At 36.2% G+C, this 23,270-nt stretch overlaps 2 protein-coding genes across 4 annotated transcripts in view; one reads left to right on the plus strand and one right to left on the minus strand.

Moving 5' to 3' along the window:
- Window positions 1-1,858, minus strand: part of LOC135076869 (uncharacterized) — a 67,766-nt gene extending 65,908 nt beyond the window's left edge. For both annotated transcript variants that reach the window (XM_063971344.1, XM_063971343.1), the window contains exon 1: window positions 1,652-1,858. The gene's annotated coding sequence lies outside the window, so the exon portion shown is untranslated. The remainder of the gene's footprint in view (window positions 1-1,651) is intronic.
- LOC135076870 (autophagy-related protein 16-1) overlaps window positions 1-23,270 on the plus strand; it is a 190,936-nt gene that overhangs the window by 88,113 nt on the left and 79,553 nt on the right. The window lies entirely within an intron of this gene.

Raw genomic sequence — 23,270 nt, forward strand, 5'->3', positions numbered from 1 at the left:
ATGTTTTATTCTAATAAGTCCGCCTTTTAATTTTTAACTGAACATTTTATTATGTAAGGTCATTTTTTTCTTCTAAGACGTGATTCACGCTGACAACGGCAGTTTCATTAACGTGTTACGCAACTTTTAAAGAAAATTGTTTTATTGCTATATTTTATAAAATGAACAAGTAACATACTGAAAAATATTTTTAAAGTAATTAATAAATTACTGATAAATATTTTTTGCAAATAGATACAATTTTTACCCGAATGTGCCATAAAGGGGAGTTATGAGAGTTATGTTTTAACGAGTTTTCATTCTGCACGGAAATTTAGTTTTTCCCAGAAGGCTATAACGTATTTTTAGAATTATTTCATACTGTCCTCAGATAAAAAAATGTAAAAATATTTAACGGTATAAAAAATTGCGGAAAATTATTGTTTTAATTTTCCTAATTTCTTTGCTTTAATTTTACATTTTTCCCTTAACTCTGATCCTCTTTCATAAATAGTTCTGATCGTTTTTACGCCTCTACATTTCCATCGGATACCTGGCCCGCAAAAAATAATATTAACACTTAATCTAGTCTTTCAAAACGGCTCTTCCCCGTCACGACCCGTCGTGTATTTGTATTAAAATTGAGTTTAAATAATAGTCCAATACGGGTGATAGAATGAAATGATAAATCCTCCCGCAAAGGCGCCAAACGAAGCGGCTCTAAATATAGCTTCGTTATTGCTATATGCGCACCGGAGCTTATCGCTCCATACAAGATCGAATACCGAGGCGTGCTCGCAAAAACCCCCTTCTGTTGCTACCTTAACGGTACGCGCAACTAACGTCATTCTCTTATTATTATTTTTACATCGTTATTTCCACGACCGCGATACAAAACCCCAGGAATTTTCCTGTTAATTGGTAACGTGAGCTTTTTCTCGCGCGACTCCGCTAAGTTTGTAGGGCATTTTCCTCCGACTCGCCACTATCGCGAATTGATATGACATTTTTTGCATAACAATGCGTATGAATAAATTATGGGTGAGCTTCCCCTGACTTTGAAAGTATAACTTTAAGTAGTGCATAATTAATTTGAATTTAATTTTTTTCGCGTTTTAATTTAATTATAATTTAATGATCAAAATGTAATTATTATAACCGCAGAAATATGTTTTGTGATAATTAATTTAATTAATATTTCGACGAGATATTTTTTTTATTAATAAAAAAACTTTTTAATTTTCTCTCCAATTATACTTATTGAATAATTTAATACCCAAAGTTCTCGCTATCCCTTACACTTACTTTTTTCGTAAAAGTCAAACGATATTATTGTAAGCTCGCTCAATTCTCACACTCGTGGAATATAAGCATCTAATGAATATTTAAATAGACAATTTAGATTGGAATATTTCTATATTTAGCCCTTCGAACTTATCTTAACATCAATTCCACAATGAGCGCTTAATTATCTTATATCTAGATGCACTCGTGTCCTTGATTGCGGCAACCACCAAACCACCATAAAATATTTAATAAACCAGTTTATTGAGCGGGATGCACTCAAATGCCCTCGACTTGATCTTCGCTTTCGCATGAAAAATATCTCTTATATTGCGGGTTGCGTTATTAAAATTGTAAATAAATGGCAGGCGCTGTCCTGTTTACGTACCTTCGAAGGTTCGCGGGACACGCCACAAAGCGTCTGCGGCACGTGATACAGTTCAAACAAATTCAACACCCAAGTTCATGAACTTTTCACTGTTCGTATGTATATCACAGGCTGGGCACAGTCCTCGTCGTGGATGAGACGCGCGCGCTTCGATGGTCGCGAGCCAAGTGTCGCGGCCACTCTCGACGAGACACTGAACTTGCTGGAGTGCGCCCCAACGGTTATAACATAACACGTCTGACGTAACCTTAACCTTGCAAGAAGAAGAGGAACGAGCCGCCGAAGGACGGAGAGAGAGCGCGATAGGCCGGAGAGAAAGGGAGAGATGGCTCGGACGCAGCGCGGCCGCGGACAGCGCCCGCGCGCCCGCCGCGGCTGATCACTAGATACGCCGTTTCCCATACATTTCGCTATTTCACACATTTTTAAACAATCCAATTGGAACATAATTAGTATTTGATTTCCCATAGCAAGATAAATGGAATTTCACTCCCGTAAACCCATGTTTTTTGCGTCTAACCGTTACGCACACTCTTTTGAAAGTGAGTTAAGGATCATAAAATGGGACGAAAACCAGATGGATATTTTTTTATTTTATTTATATAAAACATGACAAATCGCAATTTTCAAAAATACATTGGTTAATAAAAAATAACTGTTAATGATAAATAATTAATTTTAAAAAATCTTTAAAAATAATAAAAGAATAGTAAAAAATAAAAGTGACAAGAATTTTTTAAAAGTAAATTCGACAACTTATAAATTAATTGATTCGGTACAACAAAATTGTTTATGTACAAAATTTTGAAACATTAAATACACGAACAATTATCAAAATTCCCGGAACTTTCTCAGTTCGTTGACTTATTGCCATTTAGCCACCTCATTTTTGTGTATAGATTTATGAATGAAAGAAAAAATGAACAAAACAATTCTCCAACTGTTTTGACCTTCATGACACACACCAACAATGGAGTTCTTTAAAAGTAAAATCATTTCTTATAACTCAATTAGGAAAGTTACAGAGACATTACTATTCTAACTAAGCAGCAGCTAAAAAGTAACATCTTGAAATGGCTTCCTCACGGGCAAATAAAAATGTAAAATATTACGAACAATCTAATCGGTGTATTTATTATCCGTCGCATTATTTTTCAAAGATCACGGCGCGACCTCCACTTTCTACGGGTCACAAGGACACGGTAGATTATTCAGTATTTTAACTTATTTCTTAGTCATTGTCTAGATGCAAATACTGCTTTCACTCGTGTCTTATACGTACGTGGAGTAAATACGGCTTCAATATCATTACCGTAATCGATGTATCTCAGTTTCTCATCAATTCATCATGGTTCCTCACTACTTATTGATTACATTATGAAATAATGTTCCCAAGCTCATCCAACGAGACGTTTTACATTTCCCATCAGTTCCCGACTGCCTTATTACACTAAGGTTATGACTCTTTCGTTTATTAGCTAGTGATGTATATCTTATTGTTTATAATTGACGGCTATTACTGCTGCAGGTTCCGCAATTAGTTCCAATAAATAGATCTCGTAATCTGCATGCCCATAAGAAAGCTCCGCAATAAAAATATTAATGCTAGAGCCATTTGGTTTTATTTTTAATTTCCAATCAACCTTAACCATGATTGACTGCTATGAACTGTAAAACCTTGCTTTTGTATATGCAAATGAGCCATTGAGTCGTAAAAGTACATCATGTGTTAACTAAATATTATCTTGTCTCGAAGAGAAGAACTGTAGAGGCTGTTACCATCTTTTTATAATCGCGGACTTGAACCAATAATATAAACTTGAGTTTAATCTATAGTTGTGTAAACGTGAATATACTCACGTTCTAAGTGCGGTATTTAATTTATTAAATAAATAAGTGTGGTTGTTAAACTGTCTTTCTCGGTTTCCAGATATTTTTGGAATGGCTCATTAATTTAGCTGTCGCATAGGTCCAGAGGTCTAATATCATTTGCATTCCTATCCCCTGCAAAATGCTATTTCTATAATTATGTTCACGGCAAAACTTAATACACCTACCATGCTTCCGTGACGCTAAATTAAGTCTTATTTCATGTCGGATACGGAGGTTGAATCATAGCAGTGTTAATACTTTACACTCGGTGAGCTTTTATAGTGAACATATTTCTTCGAGGTGGCGTTAAGTACCTTGCCGTTCGTAATCGTGGCTCACCCTTAATAATCGTTATTGTACCACACTCGGTCGAATAGTCTTGATTGAGCTGTCAATCCTGTTCGATTCGGCGGGTAATGAAGAATATAACTTTGAGTTATTAGGATCTAGTAAACAGTAACCGCAAAGATAACGATATTGATTGATGCTTCTATCTTTATTTTGAATAACAGTACTTACAGATAATGGATGCCACTTCGAAGTATTCGAGGATGCCTCTCGTAAATTAATGAGTGCCCGCCCACATAATCGGTGTACAAAGCGATTTTTATTAAGTCTTTGTAGACTTATTTACATGAGACCATTAATGATTGGGCGCCAAAGACGTTGTATTGCTAAAACAAGCAAAAAAGATCGAGTATAAATAATTGCATCTTTTGCATCTAAAACTTTGCAATAATAGCCTTTATTATTCATGCCCAAAAAATATTGTAAGTTTAACCATTTCTGAGTTTGGAAATGATACCCATTACTGACATTGCACGTTTCCCGTTAGTAAAATGTTATCTATAAATTTATCATCTGCGCCATAGGTACATGTTTCCCGATAAACTTCTGTTAAATCATCGTTCTTGATATCTAACATAAAGTTATCGTGATTTACGAAGAGGAAACCTGTAAAATGAATATCGCTGTGTCAGTTTAAATTATGTTTCAGCAAACATTCTTCTTACATTGTAGATCGTTAATCAACTCGTGAAATAAAATATAGGTAACTGAGACGCGATCGTTCAATCAAACAACTGGTCTAATTTTATTATGTGTTTTAATAGAAACATACAAGCACATTAAATGTTGTTTTTATTCAGCTTTCAGCTACTTCAGAATGTTTCGCGACTCCTGAAAAAACTGTTATCACAACCCTTGCCAGACGACTGGTAAACACTTTGGTATATACTTTAAATCATAACAATTAATGAAATAATTATTATTTATTACTATTTTTTTAATTAAATATAAACTATACTTGCAGCAGCTACTCCTCTACCCGACCTAACCTTGACGAATAATACATTTATTATCCAGCAAACTTCAAGAGGTTACACAAGTAAATGAGTGGATAAACAAACGGATGTTTATTGTACTAGGAAACTAGGCCTCGAAACTACGGGATCAGATGCTGAAGTACAGCTACCACGGAGGCTGATCAGATCCGATCATTTCGGAGATCGTTGTGAGCATAGGGATCCAGCTATTTTTCGGATCGATTCAAAGCCATACGACTTTCTAGCGGATCGATCCAATGTCAAGAGATCGGATCGGTAAATACCGAGTTAATCATAAACCGCAAATATCATGTCATATTTGCTCCCGAGTAACGTTCATGGTAGTCAGTCGGTAGAGTCTCTGGAGTTTTGTTTACAATACGGTCAAATAAAATCAGATGAAATTCTGTTAACTTGATTACCCTGCAGATTTTGAAAGAAGCGAAATGAAAGAAAGAAGTAACAATAAAATCACTTTACTTAGTGAAATACGTAAACTCAATCTCTATTACACACGTCCGCAGAATATCGCGGCAATTTCAAGACCTTAGTCATGCTTACAGCCTATTACCTGATAAAATTTAATTCAATACAGGCTAAATACAATAATAACGTTATACATACCCAGCTCCAGTTGTGGTCACGTTTCCGTGAGTAATAGTTATAAAAAGCTACAAAATCTCACAATTTCGTGTGTTAAGCCACTTTTAAATCTGTACTAAAAACTTACCAATCCACTTAAAATGTAGGCCTTAAAGCAGTTTTCTAGTACATTTTATACGTCAACATATTTTAAGGAAATAAAAAGTACATAAAATTTTTGATCATACTTTTATGAACTCACAATGTAAAATAAAAAAGATCTACGAGTCTTCGTATTCTACTCCAAAGTTTATTTCGCTCGTTACACTTATTTTGTTGTCTCCGATTTACATGGCCGTATGTTAGTAAACTTATGATGCGGTTAAATGTAGAATTAATTAAAATGTGTGGTCATTCTGCGAAGTTTGTTTGTAGTACACTCATATCTTTTACTTAAAATAAAATCAATATACGTTGTTTTTATCTGGTTAGAGCGTATAATTTTTAATAGTTTAAGAGACGCTATTTGTGTTAAGTCCATAGAATAGGGTAAAGCTTTATAGATTATGGTCAATTATGATTAAATGCTAGAAGAGAGTCTGAAAAAACTCATTGGACGCATCCGGAGTGAAGCTGCTTTATTGGTTAGTAAAATCATTTAGAATCATAATCGCGACCGTGCAAAGCCTAGGCCTAGTATACTTGTAACACTTTGATGCGCAAAAACCTAACATTTGAGGATATAAATTCATCTCGGTTATAAACTACGTTATTGATGTTTTCCTTTTCATTAATGTATTTACCTACAATGTAAATCGCACTTTCTAAGCGTATACAATGTTTGTATAAAGCGCCTAATGACGCCATTGCCAAAAAAGATGATTTATGAAGCTAATGGAATGTGAAGATGTTACATTTCCCAAGCAGCCAGCGACCACCGGAAAGATAGAGACATTAGAAAGTTACATGAGATTATGCAAATGCTACACATAGTAACCTGGAATTGTGACTCAATCCTCTGACAATTTGAATAAACCCGCTTTACATCTTGTTTAGTTGTAATAACGATTGAGCTTGCGCGCTAGGACGGGAGCTAGCATTATTTGCCAGACCTTTAGGATCGATATCCAGCATCCTTCGCTTTTTACGAGCTAATTTCCTCTCTCTAATTCACACATGCACATTTCTCTTGATGACGTCTACTTTCACACGCTCAAGACCGCGCGTTAATCAACACGCGAGCTTTTTACGACTATTCTATGAACCAGGAAACGTAAGCTTGGTTTATGAACTAATGGAAATGTAGAGCAATATATTTTTTATCGTAACGCTAATCTCATATTAATCTACGAACTAAATGCTAAAAAAACATATAAATTGCCAGACACTTTGACCATAATAATGCTAGCAATAATGTTTTATACACAATAATTTAATGCTCTTTGCGAGTATTATTTATGTGCTGGCACTTATTCTTGATGTAATATTAGGTATAAAAAATTCAATTAATCAAAATGTCCTAATTTATTGGTTGAAAATTATGCAAGACATCAATATCGTCCCAATAGGTGTACTTGATCAATTTTAATTTTGTGTCTTGTTAACACTGTTTTAGCTTACACGAACACTGTAAACGATCTGTAACTGACACGAACGATACTTTAGTGGTGTTAAAATTACTAAAGCGTGAAAGAAACAAGTGTGATAACATGATCACACAAGTATCACTGAATTAATTTGAAAAAAAATTGAATTACATCTTAATAGCACACTTGTAACTTAATGGCGCGCATTTGTTTCCGACATCAAGTCGCACAAAGAAAAATCATAGAAAGAAAACTCTCATTAGTATTTCTTCGCCGGTGCTGACCCATGACGAACTATTGATGTCTGATCGACATTTGATGATATCTCTAAAGCTAACATTGAGTGATTACAATGAATGCGCAAAAACAAAGGCGTGGGTACACGAGGTAATGGCATAAGGCGATAGATGCTATCAATTCAAATTCAATCGTTCAAATTGCGGCCCGACGCACAGGTACAAACAAGTCCTCCATTTCTTTTTCTATGTAGCTCTCAATGAATGTGCCATTAATTTATAAAGTCATCAATCTTCTTGGTTTTAATTACTAAATGTATTTATACATATAAAAGCGATAAAAAATATTAACAATACCAACACGGGATAAATTGACAGAAATCTAGATCACGCCTTCTTGATCTAGATATAAATAGAGAGGTAGAGTATTAAAATAATAGGTAAAGCCCGATTGACTTAAATCAATAAAATAAACAGAAGCAGATGTAGATATTTATTTACATAATTATCGCTTTACATTTGAGTTTTGAACAACACAGCATCCATATTCATTGGACTAATCGATACAGCGAGTATTTTAGATCCTCATCGTTGTTCATTACCTTTTAATTGAACTTACCGTTGTTAATTGTGTTTAGAGTAAGTATAATTGCTTGCATGTATATTTTAATCTAATTTAGCCATAGCACTTAAGCGAATTACATAGCACGCATATTCATAGCCGTCTACGGAATGCAAACAGTTCTACGCGTACACGCGCACTGAAAGCTTTGCTTAGTAAGAGCCAAAGCTGTATCCTTGTGGTTAGTAGCAATTAAGTTTGAAATAATTTTCTCGTACATAAGCCCATGATACGCAAAGAGCACCCGCGTTCATTACACCTAATTGCAATGTAATTATCGGCTATTGAAAGCGGTATGCGGTGGCGGTGCCCCGTGCTCCGACACGCTGAGCTTTGTTTTATGGTGTTCACACAGATAAATAATGTGGTATACGGATAATGCTTCGGCCAACAAACATCCAACAATGCGACATCAATAGAAACGTCGGCGGTGTTCGCCGGCTACGCCACAAAAATGCTGGTCCGTGTAGGGTAATTGTGGATGCAGATTCAAATAATTGAGAATGTTACTAGGTATGCAAAATCACTTGAAACCTATGTTACAGTTAAGCTTTTACATTTACAAATACATTAGTTTTTATTTCATTCAAAAATACCCAGCAGTTATGATTTTATAGGCATTCAAAGTTCGCTTAAATATTGAGTCTTCTTCTTAAATATTGAGAATGTACGTCACGTGACCCCGCGTGACGTACATTCACAGTGTCCGCTCACTAGATTAACTTTTTAAAAAAATAAAACCGACTTCAAATGCGTGAACACAAAAAAAAACTAAAAATTAAAAATATTGCGTATAAAAAAGTTCATCCCCAATTTTCCACCCTTGGGGGTGAAATATTTTCTTCAAATTCGCATGAAACCACCCTTTTGATAATACCTATTCAACAAAAAAAGAATCGTTCAAATTGATTTATAATCGGCGGAGATATTGCGTATAAAAAAGTTCATCCCCAATTTTCCACCCTTGGGGGTTGTTTTTTCTATTATTAAATTTAAATGGGACCACCCTTGAAGTATTACCTATACGCCGAAAAAAGATTTTTTCAAATCGGTTCATAATTGGCGGAGTTATCGCGTAACAAACATAGAAAAAAAAAAAAAACATACGGGTCAAATTGAGAACCTCCTCCTTTTTTGAAGTCGGTTGAAAACGGATATAAACATATTTAAATACATTTTTTTTTGTAAATACAAACTTATTATACATATTAACACCCAGACCCATCACAGAAATTAAAATTGAACCAAACCCAAACTTGATGCGATTGTGTCGTTTTATTGCGAATTACCTTCCAGCTCCATCATTAGACCCTGATTACTATATAGAATTAAAGTACTCATCAATACAAAACGAACGAGCCCAAACTCGATGGATTTAAGTCGTTTTATTATAGAGTTCCTATGGCCACCTTCCAGCTCCATCATCAGATCAGCTCCATGTCATCATAATATTGCATGGTCATCCAAATCACATGTGTTTGTAAAATTTCAGCCTAATCGGTTGCCTGGAAGTGGGTCTTAATTCAGCTTGCAAGATTCCACCCATACAAATATGAGCCAGTCACTGTAATATGACGTCACGCGCATAAAATGGCGGGCTGGCCGCCGCCCGCACTTTTAAAATTCAATATCTTGGAAACTAATTGACGTATCGAAATAATTCTTTCACGTATATTTTTTATTTTTAACATAGAATACAGAAAGCTAAAAAACAAAATTAGTGAACATTCTTCATTACTGACGTATCTTCAGGAATATTTAATGTTTCATTTAATCGTCACCAGATTTATACAGCATACCTATTCTGATGAGTCAAATTAAATTGTTATAAAACATAAAACCATTTTATGGTGTTTCATCGTAATGCGGATCCGATTAGCATTTCCTTTAATGTATTCATCTTTTTGTTCATTCGGAAAATGATAGTTGTGTCTAAGCTTTACTGCGCCCTCGTTACTACGTAATCGTACCGATCGCGATCTGGCCCTGTGCGCTCTAATCATCATAAACAAAGCGAATTACTGTAACAAACACGGAATGGCGTTCGGTCGATATAATATCTGAAAATGTACGGTCAAAGGATTTAAGTTTTGCGTACATACATACAACTATGCATTAGCTAAGTAAGGATACGTATATAAAAGTGGAAAGCTCGAGTTAATGGGCTTTACCTATATCTTAAGAATTTATTCGTAGAAAGAAGTCTTGTGAAATCCTTGTTCCTAAATAGATAATCATAAGAAATTAGCAGCAAATTAATGCCATAAACCTACGCTTGTGGTGCATATCAGCATCACATTTAACGACTGTCGTAAGGACTATTTGACCTCAAAACTGTGTTCGTCTTAACCCTATCAAGTTTCGCCATCATACTCCGTTAGTTATACAAATTAGCAAACACAAAGCACTTGAATTCCGATGTTTATTAGGTAATATGTCGGGCTAAATTTAATGATCGCGACCGGTTTTTTATTAGTCCCCAACATAATCTCGCGAATCCATTTAGGAGGCTGTTAAGCTTCTGTCCCAGAAGCCAGTCATTAGTGCGGACATGCTCCTAATTAGACTCAAAAACAGATTAGTTTCTGCGACCGTACAATTTGAATTTTATTTGTTTTGATAAAATACTAGTTGCAGAAGTAGAGTCAATACAACCTCTTATGTAATCTTATAGTGGCATTCTGTTCGACGTAAAAAAAAAAGAAAATACACCTTCCATTCAAAACATTGCTCAAATCATATTTCTGCTTATTTCATTGAAAATTAATAAATATCTCCTAACATTGTAAAACAGATACAGTATATTGCAAAATTATGTAATAATGATACGCAACAAACCAAAGTATTATACTACTAAATAATATCGGTAACATTCCACTAACTTACACTCGCAAAACCAATCCGCTTTTGTATCGTTGGCTACAATTTAAATGCACATAGTATTGTGCTTTCTTATTTTACGACTGTTGTCACCCAGTCGCCAGATGTGTACTAGTTTGTAAATGTAAATTCGTTTTTGTATCTTTTATCTTCATACAATGCAAGTTTCAAAACCAATTTTCACGGTGTCTTTCTATGACATTCACTCCAATGTATGTAGATTGTAGACGGTCAAATGTATACCGCTCGTAAAGGTAAAATCTCCTATGTCCGGCATTCGCGACCATCAAGATTGCTCAAACTTGTTAGCGTAGTTACAATTGCCCTGTGTGGATAACTCGACCAGCTCATCCAATTGTTTGCTCAAGTTCTCATAATCATTTTAATTCGGTTGATCCGAATATTTGCACCGTTATGTTATCCATTATAGCACACAACATTTTGGACAATCGTAGGAAGTTGTTAGTGTGCACTAAATCCAATTTGCATTAATGGGCATCATAACCTTGTTTGGGTCATTTGATGACTCAGAAATTTCTCCCTGAATCCTGTTGAAAGTCAACTCGTCCGATGCATTTAAGCTTAAACAAACACTATCAATTTCACTTTTCCCTCATCTGTAATAGTGACATTTGTATCACGATCGGGGCCGCGCGTGCGATTTGTACTAACACGACGTGTGTACAAATCGTTGCTAAACTTGCCAAATCATTTCTACTTCATACTTGCTGATCGTATCTGACAGACTGTGATGACTGTGATAACTTATCATTCATCGCACTATAGTATTAGAGATGCATTCGCAAATGAATCGAAGTACAATAATTGACATAATAATAATAATACACCCGGCCGATAAATGGTCCCCGGAAAAATAAGTTTCTGCAAATTCGTTATTAAGATAAATGAACGTTATCGTTCCAGTGTTATTCAGACAGAAGGAACTGTGCAATAAACGACAGGAAAGCCATCCGTGCTTTACGAGCGAAGATGTAAGTCCAATTGGTAGTTAAAGTATTTTAACAGCGTATTGCTTTAGACTTTAGAGTTTAAAATTAAAGCGGCGGATGTACGCCACGGATGGTTACTGGAATTAATTAGTTGTGTTCTGGAATAATTTCTCATTAATTTCAACACGGGCAAGTGGAAATCGCGAAGCATTTCCATGCTTTGTAACTGGAAGCTGAATTACCATATGTAAGGCATATATCACGGCTGTTTGCGCCGGCACAGCTTCCCGCGGGAGATCCTTAATTCAATTAACGTTTAGCAATTACGCAACCTTATACGACCATCATATTTCATTATTTAAAGTACGAAATGTGAAGTGTTTTGAAATATACTAATAGAAATAAATTATCAGTATTTATTGTCTTTAAAGCGCTGTTTTTACCCACAAAAAAGGTGTAGTGGTTATTAAAACACAATCCGATTTGTCATTGATAACTCTGAATCATACTTTCACGAGATACAATAATTGAAACGTATTATAGAAAACGATTGTGCAATTGTGCATATCTAATTAGCCCAAAATTATTTTCATTGCCTAGTTACTGTTGAGCCGCGAGTTCCCGCTACAATTTGGTTTAATCCCGTATCAGCGTCCATAAATTTTTCGTTTTATAGGTACTAACCGTGCGTCTTGTACGGTATCAGAGTCATCAACGCTTTTTTCTTTTTTCAGGTATGTAGCAGCGGCGATGATTATTCAAGCCAGACTCGGCTGATTATGCAGCAATCTGATTTTTTGTCGTAAGTCTAAAAAGTCCTTTTATTGTAATCGAAACTTAACGGGACACGCTAGACGCTACATGTCCCTCCAGCTCGGGCCCTTTGACGCGCACAATTACGGTCACCATTCAAAAAGAATAAGCGTTATATCATGTTTTTTATGCTCAATTTCATTAGCCTCAGTGAAATCGATGAGCACGGCGAGTTGAAGGTTGGATTCTTGCGTCCGTTAAAAAGCGATTACTACAGCTGTTTAATTCTTAACAAATTACGGCGTGCGTCGCTAAATTAATTTAATAGTGATACAAGTGTTGTAATAAAGCCGTGCTTAAGTGCGCGGCTAATAGTTTGTCACGATCATAACGAGCGATGCTATCCGCCGCGATGGTGACGGCCGGCTGCGATTCTCACGCGTCGCGCGACTCTTTTACGCACTGCCTCGCGAAACCTTTTCTTCCGTAACCTATTGTTAGTGCAGGAATTTTGACGTTTATTCGCTTTTCTCCTGTATGCTTTCGAGGTTTAGTGATATATTCTCCTCTGTTAGCCCGCGCGAGAGCTGTTTTGCACGTTTCCAACTTAGTTTTCTTAGGCTCTTATTGTAAAACAGAACCGAAGTATACATAAAGCCTGTAAGTAATTTGTTGATTCACAGAGATTAAAGATTCACATTTGAGCGTTGTTTCGAAATACACACTTTAATTCCATTTAAAAAGAATTAAGTCATGATGACTTTCGGATAAAGTTATTCCTGTTAAGGCGAGGTGAAAGTATTTCTGATTTTAAACTGTACTCATTTATCGGCCCCATATTATCTTATGCAAATGAAAATACCTACTTGCGGTAAAATTTTACTTCCTTACTGTCAATCGACAGCTTTTTAATTGGTTTCAATATTTGCTTTAGTTGTTGTTACCATGTTGAAGATTCCGACATTGAGCAATAAAGATTTTGAGTTGAATTGAATAGTTTTTTTTTAAATTTGTACTTATATGACAAATAGTCATAATCATTTCTTCAGTCTATATGTATTTTTTTTTATTTTTTTTTATATAATTATTTTTTCTTTTTTTTTCTTTGGAAAACTTACAGCTAATGTTACATTAAGTACTGTTTAAAATTAAAGTAAAGCCAATTACAAGTTTCCACCTATGCCATACATAAGGGCAACAAAAATACACAATCATCTCTCAAACTCAACTCTAGACAAATTTACTCCACTTTCCATTTTTCACAGGCCATTTTCTTGGACACAGACGTGGTAAGTATGTAGTGATTCGCGGAACGAAACGTGGACGGCCAAGGCTACCCACATAACCCACTTTTAACTCGATATAAATCGTTCTGACACGATTACGAACGCCATTTGACGTCGTTGAAACAAAACACTGCCGCTGATGACGTTCCTATACCGATTCGAAATGACACACATCACTACTGTCGCCGTTTTTTTTTACTTTTATAAAGTTTCTCAAAGTCAGAATATATTTTCAGTGTTTCCATACATAATTTTAATTTAATAGCCGACGCCGAATCATTACTGCTATTACATTAAATGGCGCCTGTTAGACTTATTCGAGCTATTTATTGGGAATAAAACTTAGTATTGCTTTCTGAGGTTTACTACTTGGTTGGTGCTTACAACTTTAATATTTAGATCCCGTTTCTGTTCCTTGGTAGGGTTTAGTTCGCACATTTCTCCAAGTTTGCGCAGTAGTCAACGCTCGTTGTGGGAATGCGGACGACCCTACAATGCGCTCTGTGTCTCCCTAATCAACACCTACTACACATTATTTATGCATGCGAGTACCGTAGAATACGTACTGAACACGGTCAAGACAATAACGACCACACTTTACTAACGGATATACCTAATTTTCTTTTTAATATAGACTTTTAGATCCAATTAAAGGATTTAGTCCTAAGAATAGTTATTCCGTTAAAAAAAGACAAACGACTCTTTTACGTACCTATACAAAGAACATTGCAGAATCATTTAATTAAAGTTACCTTTTTATTTGAGCTGCTTTGTCTACAAAGTATCTGATATCCGTCGGTCGTAAAAATAAAGCAAACTATCCAGTGTTTGCACAACAACAGTCAGTGTGTAAAGTTTGAAAAGATTATTATCCGTTATGCCAATAGGGACTGTCTGTGCTTTGTCATTATTTACCTTTTAATCTAAAGTCGGCCAAGAAGCTGTAGTTATTCCCACCGCGTTGTCACGTAGAGCTTCCATCGGGCATACACGAAACCTAAATGTGAGCTCATGTTTACATTTATCAATTCCATTTATGGTCACTCGTTTTAATTAGTAGCTAAACATTTTGTTCAAAGCTCACCGTAATTTCATAAATCGTTGTTAGGTATTTATTGAACCAATTCTTAATCAAATGGGCTCTTCAAATGAACTTTAATGGCTGAAAACATGTTATATGAGTAAACGATGTTGAAATCTAATACTAATAAAAGAAATTTTAAAGACACCGATTCCGACCGCCCAAATGGTATGATTCAATTAAGAGAACCAACGATTATTATACCTGTTTGATTTCGCTTTGATATTTTTGGGAGTCGCTTCGGCCTCTATAAACGGACTTATAAAAATAACCCAGTTTACCGATATTCTTGAGTCACTCGTTCAAGTGGTTCATTTGCAAGTCTCATGCTTAAACTATTTCACATATCAAAGTATTTGTATAATAGTAACATCTTACGAGTAATTGAACAATCCATTGCCCCTTCTTCACGCTTAATAAAGGTCTAGATAGCCAGAGCACCTACAAACTCGTACCAACCACATAAATAAAGGTTGATATCTATATTGCCAGGGACCATATTAACCTTTTCATTATATTAGTGCTGATAAATATCGTAAACCAGATATTGCTTACAACAACTTATACTTACTTAAATAAATACTGTCCTTAAAAAGATAATTATTCAATGGTATATCATTTTGCGCATAATTTTTAAATGCGCATCATTATGATACCAAAAGTAAATATAAGTATCCGGCTTGAAGGACCAGTTATGTATTATTATATTAGTAATACTTCACTTCACTGTCGATCTTGTCGCTGTTAACAACATAATGCTTTGAAAGTAAATTGCTTTATGTCGCCAGTCTTTAGGTGTCTCGTCAGTTAATGTCACTTTTGGAATAATTGGACAATCGACATTTAAATCGTCTACCGTTTTATCGTGATTACTTAGTCATTGAAAACGCCATTCCCGACTTACTAATTTGTATTCAGTGTCGTCCCCGATATTCAGACACCTGTGTGATTTTGCATACAATTTGCATGCAGGTTACTACCGCGAACTCTTCTCAAATACTGTGCTCTATTTAGGAATGTTTACCAGATTCGGTAGATTTCCCCGACGTCTACAGTATTAAATTTCGTAGATGATGTAGCGACGTACAGTCCTGTAAGTAATATATCTTCAAAGTAACAATAAAGTTTAAAAGACGCATTCCACTATCATCGACTAAAGCAAAAAGTTTGATGCAATTTTTCAGAGGCAGTCTAATTGGGCTTTTACTCTGCAAACTTTTTATCAGATCTCAGGTATATCAATAAAATCCCAGTCATTAAAATTAATAATTATGATGTTGTAAACCCTAAGATTTACAGCAACAATGGAGATGCAACACGCGAAGCTCAACATGTTTCACAAAGTTGCCCAGTTGATTGTATCTGATTGTTTGAACAAATTCTTTATAGAAAAATCGCGTAACTTATGTTATTAAAACTGTTAAAAGTAACACGTTAGATAACTATGGTCAAGCACCATTGAACAGTTTTATGGTTCCGTGACAGGACTTAACTCAATTTATGTCAATGCAGCTGTCGTAGTCTTGAATGAAAGTAACTAAAACTATAATTACTATTATTTCTTGTCTTTTCGGTGCTCGTTTAAGTACTTTACTCATAGGTCTCAATTCCATTTGCCATAAATTTCCTGTCCGTTTAAGGCGCAATGCAAGGTTTTGTTCCCCATAACTGTATCTGTACTAAACACACAGATCTACGAGCGCTGCTTTCCTTTCTATCGATGCATATGGTCATGCCCGCCAAACGAACGATATCTGGTACGGATTTTAGATCAATTAGCTTAGAGTCGCACGGTACAAACAAAACTGAGTAGATAAAGAAATAGATGAAGAAAATAAACATTTTTAGCAATCAGATAATTAATTGACATCATCAAGTTGACGTCAACCGTGGTTATGAGCCGTCAGAAAGCGTTACCTCATAGATGTTGTATGTTAATGGGTATGTGAAATCACTATTTCACCAACTGAATTGATTTACTATCAAATTGTTTTCAAAGAACTAGAGTTCTCGTGCGCCAAACTAATGCTGAAAGTTTTATTACCCGAAACTGTTAACATCTCAATTTGATATTGTTTATTTCGTTTACAGCTCGTATTCTATAACGGCTAATCCCAAACGATCGGATGAGTGTATTTTGTAATTTTAAATAATTAAACACTACAAAGTCAGACCTCACCGAACAAACGTTACACGATATTTACACAAATCAACACTTCGATCTTATCTGTTATAATTACACCATTTCGATAGAAAGTCGGCGTGTCATGTATTATTGATGTATGTAGATTGTAGAATGTCTACAGGTGGCAATTACTCCATTTCGATAGTGTTCACAGTTCAATGGCGGGTAATAATAGAAATCAATTTAGTATAAGGAGAGCAGTCGGCAAAAAAACCGCTAACCGAACTTTGTGGTGGAGTGTCGACTCATTCATTACGGACAAGTCGTGCGGTTTGGTTATTTAATGAAACGTTACACCGGCACCGAGACCGCATCAAGAACAGCACAACCGCATTGTCTTTTAGCCAAATTTATTATTCGCGAACTGTATTCATATGTTTTTGAGTTGTCCTCTCTAGCCGTAAATTAACATCTAAGATAATTTCGTGTCGTGCCACAAATTATTAGGCAGTCAAACGTTACATAAATAACTGTACCTAGCAAGTAAAATATTACACTTGAATGAATACATAATTTTAATTAATATCATCTGTTTAGACTTCACGCTGCAAATGTTAAACAAGTTATTAATTATCATACAATCCAATCTGAAAATGTCAGTGATATAGTCAAGAAACCTAATTCTCACGTAGAGTTAACTAATATCTATAAAAGTCAATATAAGTCATAAAATAGTTTTATTCCCATAAGGAATGGCTTCGTAAATATCAAACTAGCGATCAAAGCTTGGTAATCAATATAATCTAATCGCATTTTATAGAGCTAACACTCCCCTTCATGATTATCTTCAATATTCAGACACAATCCCGTATCAAGGGTAAATATTTTAAGGCATAAATAATAATAAATTCATCATGTGCAAAATTAATGCACTCGCTAGATACTATAAATGATGCAGATTAATTAGAAATCAAATATGTGTATTTGATACCAGCCAGACGTAAAAGTTGATAAACTAAATTAATCTTGTTAGGTGAACATTTGACCTCTGAAATCTAGTTTCCAGTAATAAGATTTCTGCTCATTCCCCCGGCCTACATTTCATAGCAATGGTTTAATGAGGGAAATGTAATAAAGCTGGTTATTTGCACGAAATAAACGCATAGGCTGTGGTCAGTGCGTTCGCGGCCGCGTGGACCGTGGTGCAGAGCGTCCACCGCTGACGAATGTCAATGGCACGTAGAGACCGTTACTCGATCTCTCGACCGCTGAATTAATTCGCCAATGAAAATTCGCACAACGATTGATTCCAGAATCGATCGGCTTAATGAGAAGCTTGTTGCTCCGGCGCCGTACCCGTTATCGGCCATCTCACCCCACGCCCTCTATACAAGTAACGCTAATGCAAATAAGCCTGTCATTCATCATGTATAAAGTTTTATTACCTCTATTATCTACCGACTGGAGATCATCACGGTCAAAGACACGGACACTTATTGTTGTATAAGGAACACGGCCGCTGCGAGTGCAACGCCTTTACACATTGAAATTGAGAGGTGGAGCTGAAAGCTGCCAGTAATGAGAGCGCGCTACATTTCTTTAAATGTGTTATATACTTTTATTGGTTGGTGCTGGTGCTGGTTAGTTAATCCGCGCGCCTGTCGAGACCTCACGCTGTTACGTTAACTGCCATTTGCATGGCTCACTGGGGCGCGCGGATAAAAAAGGTCTCGTTTTCCCCAGTCGGCACTCGTCATTGAAAAGAATAAATAGAATAGTAGAAGGCTGCCGATCGGGCGCCACACTTTTACTTGCATCGATCTCAATGTCTTGTCTTCATTTTGATTTATATCTTGCGCCTCAGCTCCGGCTCGTCTCGTTCGTTTTGTACCATGATATGCCTGTCGATTTAATAGCACCTTCATAAGGTCTATATAAAACGTATTTGTCATGTATCTGTTGATGCACTTAGCATCGATCGGTTTCTTTTATCTAAAATCATTCTAAGCTTTACAGATGATTTGTTGCTGCGCGGCCGAGTCGTGGTATGTAATTGTAAATTACATTTCGAACGATCTTATCCAGCAATGCGCTTTTAAACGGTTGAATTAGTGAAACTTAAGTGAGTTCATCTCATTACAGATGCTCTAGATTCCAGTCACGAATACTCGTAACAGCCGGATACCTGTCGAAGCGCCACCTAACATATCAATTAAGCTAAGTTTAATTCCACCATCGATCATCTGCCGTCCACTCGATCTGGGGTCAATATCTTTTCGTAAACTCGATCGCACCACATTTATGCTTAGCCGTTGAATTTTAATGAAACTTGTTTATAAATTATTTGCATCTGTACCAGAGATGCTGATTATAATTCTTTGTTGCAAGAGCTATCGCAATAAATAAGAGAGCAATCGGGGGTTTTCCTTTTGTGTTAACAGTTCAGTACTAGTTATTAAAACAAAGGGTACCTTGATGATAGCTTGTCCATGGCTAATGTGCGGTTCTGCGTCAGGCGTCCAATTATTGCTAAACGATATGAATTTTTAAATCAAGATTGATGATAAAAAGGGCTAGTGCGCGAGTGGTGGTGGTGAGTCATCGTCGGTCGTGTTCGTTTTGTGACTATCAGATGAAGCTCACGACGCCGCGTCGCCCGTCGCCTGGTGCGTCCGCACTCCGCGCAGGTGCTAACTTCAGCAGTCTGTGTTGAAATCGGACCCGGCTGCGCCGACGTGCCATTAGATACCGGATCTCACTCAGGCGACCACGGCAGAATTGAATTTAGAATTGCAGTTATGCACCAACGTAACTGAACTGAATAACTTCTGAATGATCACTTATGTTTGATGTTGGTTAGTGGTATTCCAACCACTAATAAATGTGCGATCGAATGAGTTTTCTTTAATGGAAAGGCTTTATTTTTCGACAATTGGAGCATGGTATGTTTTTTATAATAAAACTATCGGCGACTCTTCCTCTTCTTGCAGAATTCTGTAACCCTTCCCACGGGAACACTTCTCACCAAATTATTGTTGTAAGATCATTATTATGTATTAAGTACGCTGTCATCAAACACACATTTTCTCTTCCAGCGTATAATTACTTAATTTACTTTACATATCTAATGGCACCTCTAACTTAATCATTAACCTGCATTAGCCATTATAATCGTATCTTTTTCTTAACTCATGCTGGGACTTTTTGTTTAAATTCAATTTTACAAGAAATAGTCCGTAAACGCTTAAGCGGCGTTATTAAACGACAATTTGCTTATCGTTGTAAAAACTTAAAGAGCCTCGTGGATGCTTTTACGCTACTGGACGCCGGGCTAATCGAACGTTCGACGTGGAGCCAATCTGCGTAGATGGTGCGTCGGCGCACCGGTAGTGCATGTAATCTTGTCATTGTATAATCGAACCAATTTATATTAGGCGCCGAGAGCTACGTTACTCGCGCCGAAGTTATGGTCCGGCACCCACAGTTTATTTAGATGCCACCAGCAGCCGCCAGCGCAGCCGATTGCGAACCCTCTGATTCGCGCCCACTTTTGTCTTGTTTTATTGTTAACGGCACATTTATTGCTCGATAACACACTCGATATTGAATGGAGATGAAATACGGCAGTCTTTTGTTATCATGTATTAACCTCTTTCGACGATCCGTGACGACGCAAGCGACTCTAGAAATGTCCACCAATGAAGCAATGAATGCGGTATCAATGGCGTACGTGAAGTGCAAAATGACCATTTAACTCCAGGATTTACGATTTGTACTATTCACAACGATATCTGTAATGTATTAAACAGTTGGTTCACACCGTGTTATTATAGGCGATCGTCTACATATGGCATCCGGTGCAAACGAGTTCAGTGTCAGTTACATTCAATACAATTTTACCACTCAAAAACATGACCAATTAATTAGTATAAAAAACTGACAACTAAAATGGCAAATGTCGAGTCTGGGCGGCAGAGGATTCTTGAACAACAACATAGACTGAATGTTCAACTATTCCTAATTTAAATATTGCCATAAAAGAGCTAATAAATAGTTTCATAAAAGTACCGTGTGGTTAATCGATTATATATTTTACATTTTATTACGTAATCATATCGCAAGCAACCGTAACAATAGGTTACGATCATAAACAGCGTCATTCAATCAATTGGTGCCGTTTAAAATATCTGAAAACGACCAGTTGCGGTCACGTAATTATGTGCTTTCGCATTCCATATACTTCATCTAATGACATGGTGAATATCAAGTTACTGTAAAATGTATTTATTTACATCTTATTTATCTGATAGAAGCTGTAGGAGTATCATTATGGTGAAAATTAGTAGTCTTTCACACAGGGGGGTACTATTGAAGAGGGCAAAATACTTAAAGCGACCTTGCGCGGCGTCCTTGCCTCCCGACCGAAGATCCCTGGAATCTCGTGTCCCTTACACTCCCGGGCATCGGCTTCTGTCTATCCCGCTCTATCGCGACGTCCAGAGCCGCCCCACTCGATGCGCGCCGTGATAAATCGCATTCAACGACAGCCCTCGCATTGCACTTTACGGGACAAGTTTACTCACACTCGTTCCATTTTTATTTACGACTGAATGAAAATACCTTCGTGCGCTGGAGTATTAAGTGTATTAATAACAGAACCTTTTTTAGAACGTTATATTTTTGTACCGGACAAAGTGGATGTTGCATTTTTCGTTTTTGCATTTGCAGTTAGACGTGCAAGGTCGACCGGATCGATAATTACAATGTTACGGTTTACTCACAACAATTTTTTATGGTCGTCAATATTTAAATGTGCCATAAAGGCGATTGTTATTTACAATTTGCAGGCGATGAATATTTAGTAGGGCGGGCCGAATGCGCCGGCGCAGCGCCCGTGTTCCCGCCTAATGAGGAGCACCCTTATGGAAGCCGCGTCGTGTTAGAAAATCCCTAATTGTACATAACTATGTCGTTGATATTCGGAACGCGAATTTATGTCCAATTAAACAAACCTCACACTCGCATCGCCCATCGCTATCGCAACTCTAGCAAGCGCTCGGGATCGGTATCTCAAAGATGTACCGATTGCGTTCTTTTTTCACTTATTCTGCAAAAGGGCTATTTTTCCTGGAGGTCTGGTAAATGGATGTAGATTGTCTATAGCTGAACTATTTTTGTGCGTAGTAGCAACGTTACATCGTCGATTCATGGAAATTAGCATACCATTATCTCCTAAAGCCATGTTACATTGCACGCCTGAGAATGTTCAATGGGTAATATTACCGAAGTAAGTGTCAATATTAAGGTTTCAAGCTAAATTTAAAATTGTATTGTTATAGCGCACTTAACACTTACCACTTGCTGCTCTTAAGTCTTATGTGGCTTTAGTCTTCCAACAGTAAAGCCAGATCATTATTATTTTGCAAGTAAAATGTAGCTTCATTGTTCTAACTAAACATAATGTGAATCGTTTATTATAATTGGATCAATATTATTATGATCTGTATGTACAATTTAGATAATGCATAAGTGGAGTCATTATGTTTGTTGATTTATAATAAAAACTGAGTAAATTACTCGTTATACCTATATATGCATAAAGTTTCAGAAAGATATTAAAATAACACCAGCTGCGTAAAAGGGAGTAATTTCAATAAACCAAAAACAAGAGTACCTATTTATTCGCGGAGCCATTAATTTTATAATAAAGTAGTCGCCATTACAGCGTTTCAAAGGGTTCGTTTACTTGCCTCACGAAACGACGATAGAAGAATTTACATGAATTTTTATGAGTGAGTATATTTACAGATATCCCCGGGGCTCAGTGGGTTAGTTGGTGAGTGAGCTATGCGTCGTTTAAGGCACAGCTACCACACACTCTATAATAATAGATCGATAATAATCTTGAAATCTTAATATACAAATCTGCACAATCTGTTAAGATAAAAACGTTATCAATCCCTAATTAACTTTTTCCTTGCCCCCTTTTAAATAGAGAGTTACACAGGCGTTGTTGTCCAGTCCAAATTACGTTTCCATTGCAATTCTTCATTTTGTGTTAAAGGCTCTTGTTACTTTTGTTGGTAAAAGGCTTAGATTAAAACATAAGAGGCTTTTCATTATACACACTATGGAAAAATAAAATATACAATGAATTTATAAATAAGTAGTTTAATATTGCCGCCACTTGCACTTTTCAGATCAAGAATAATCTGATACTTACTCTGTTGTTTTTCTATTCTGTGTTGTACATTCAGAACTTACTTACTACTTAATGTTTAAAAAATAAATACATACCAGTATTATTAAGATGACAAATTA

This window comes from Ostrinia nubilalis, chromosome 12 (genome assembly GCF_963855985.1).
Source record: "Ostrinia nubilalis chromosome 12, ilOstNubi1.1, whole genome shotgun sequence".
NCBI classification, from domain to species: domain Eukaryota; kingdom Metazoa; phylum Arthropoda; class Insecta; order Lepidoptera; family Crambidae; genus Ostrinia; species Ostrinia nubilalis.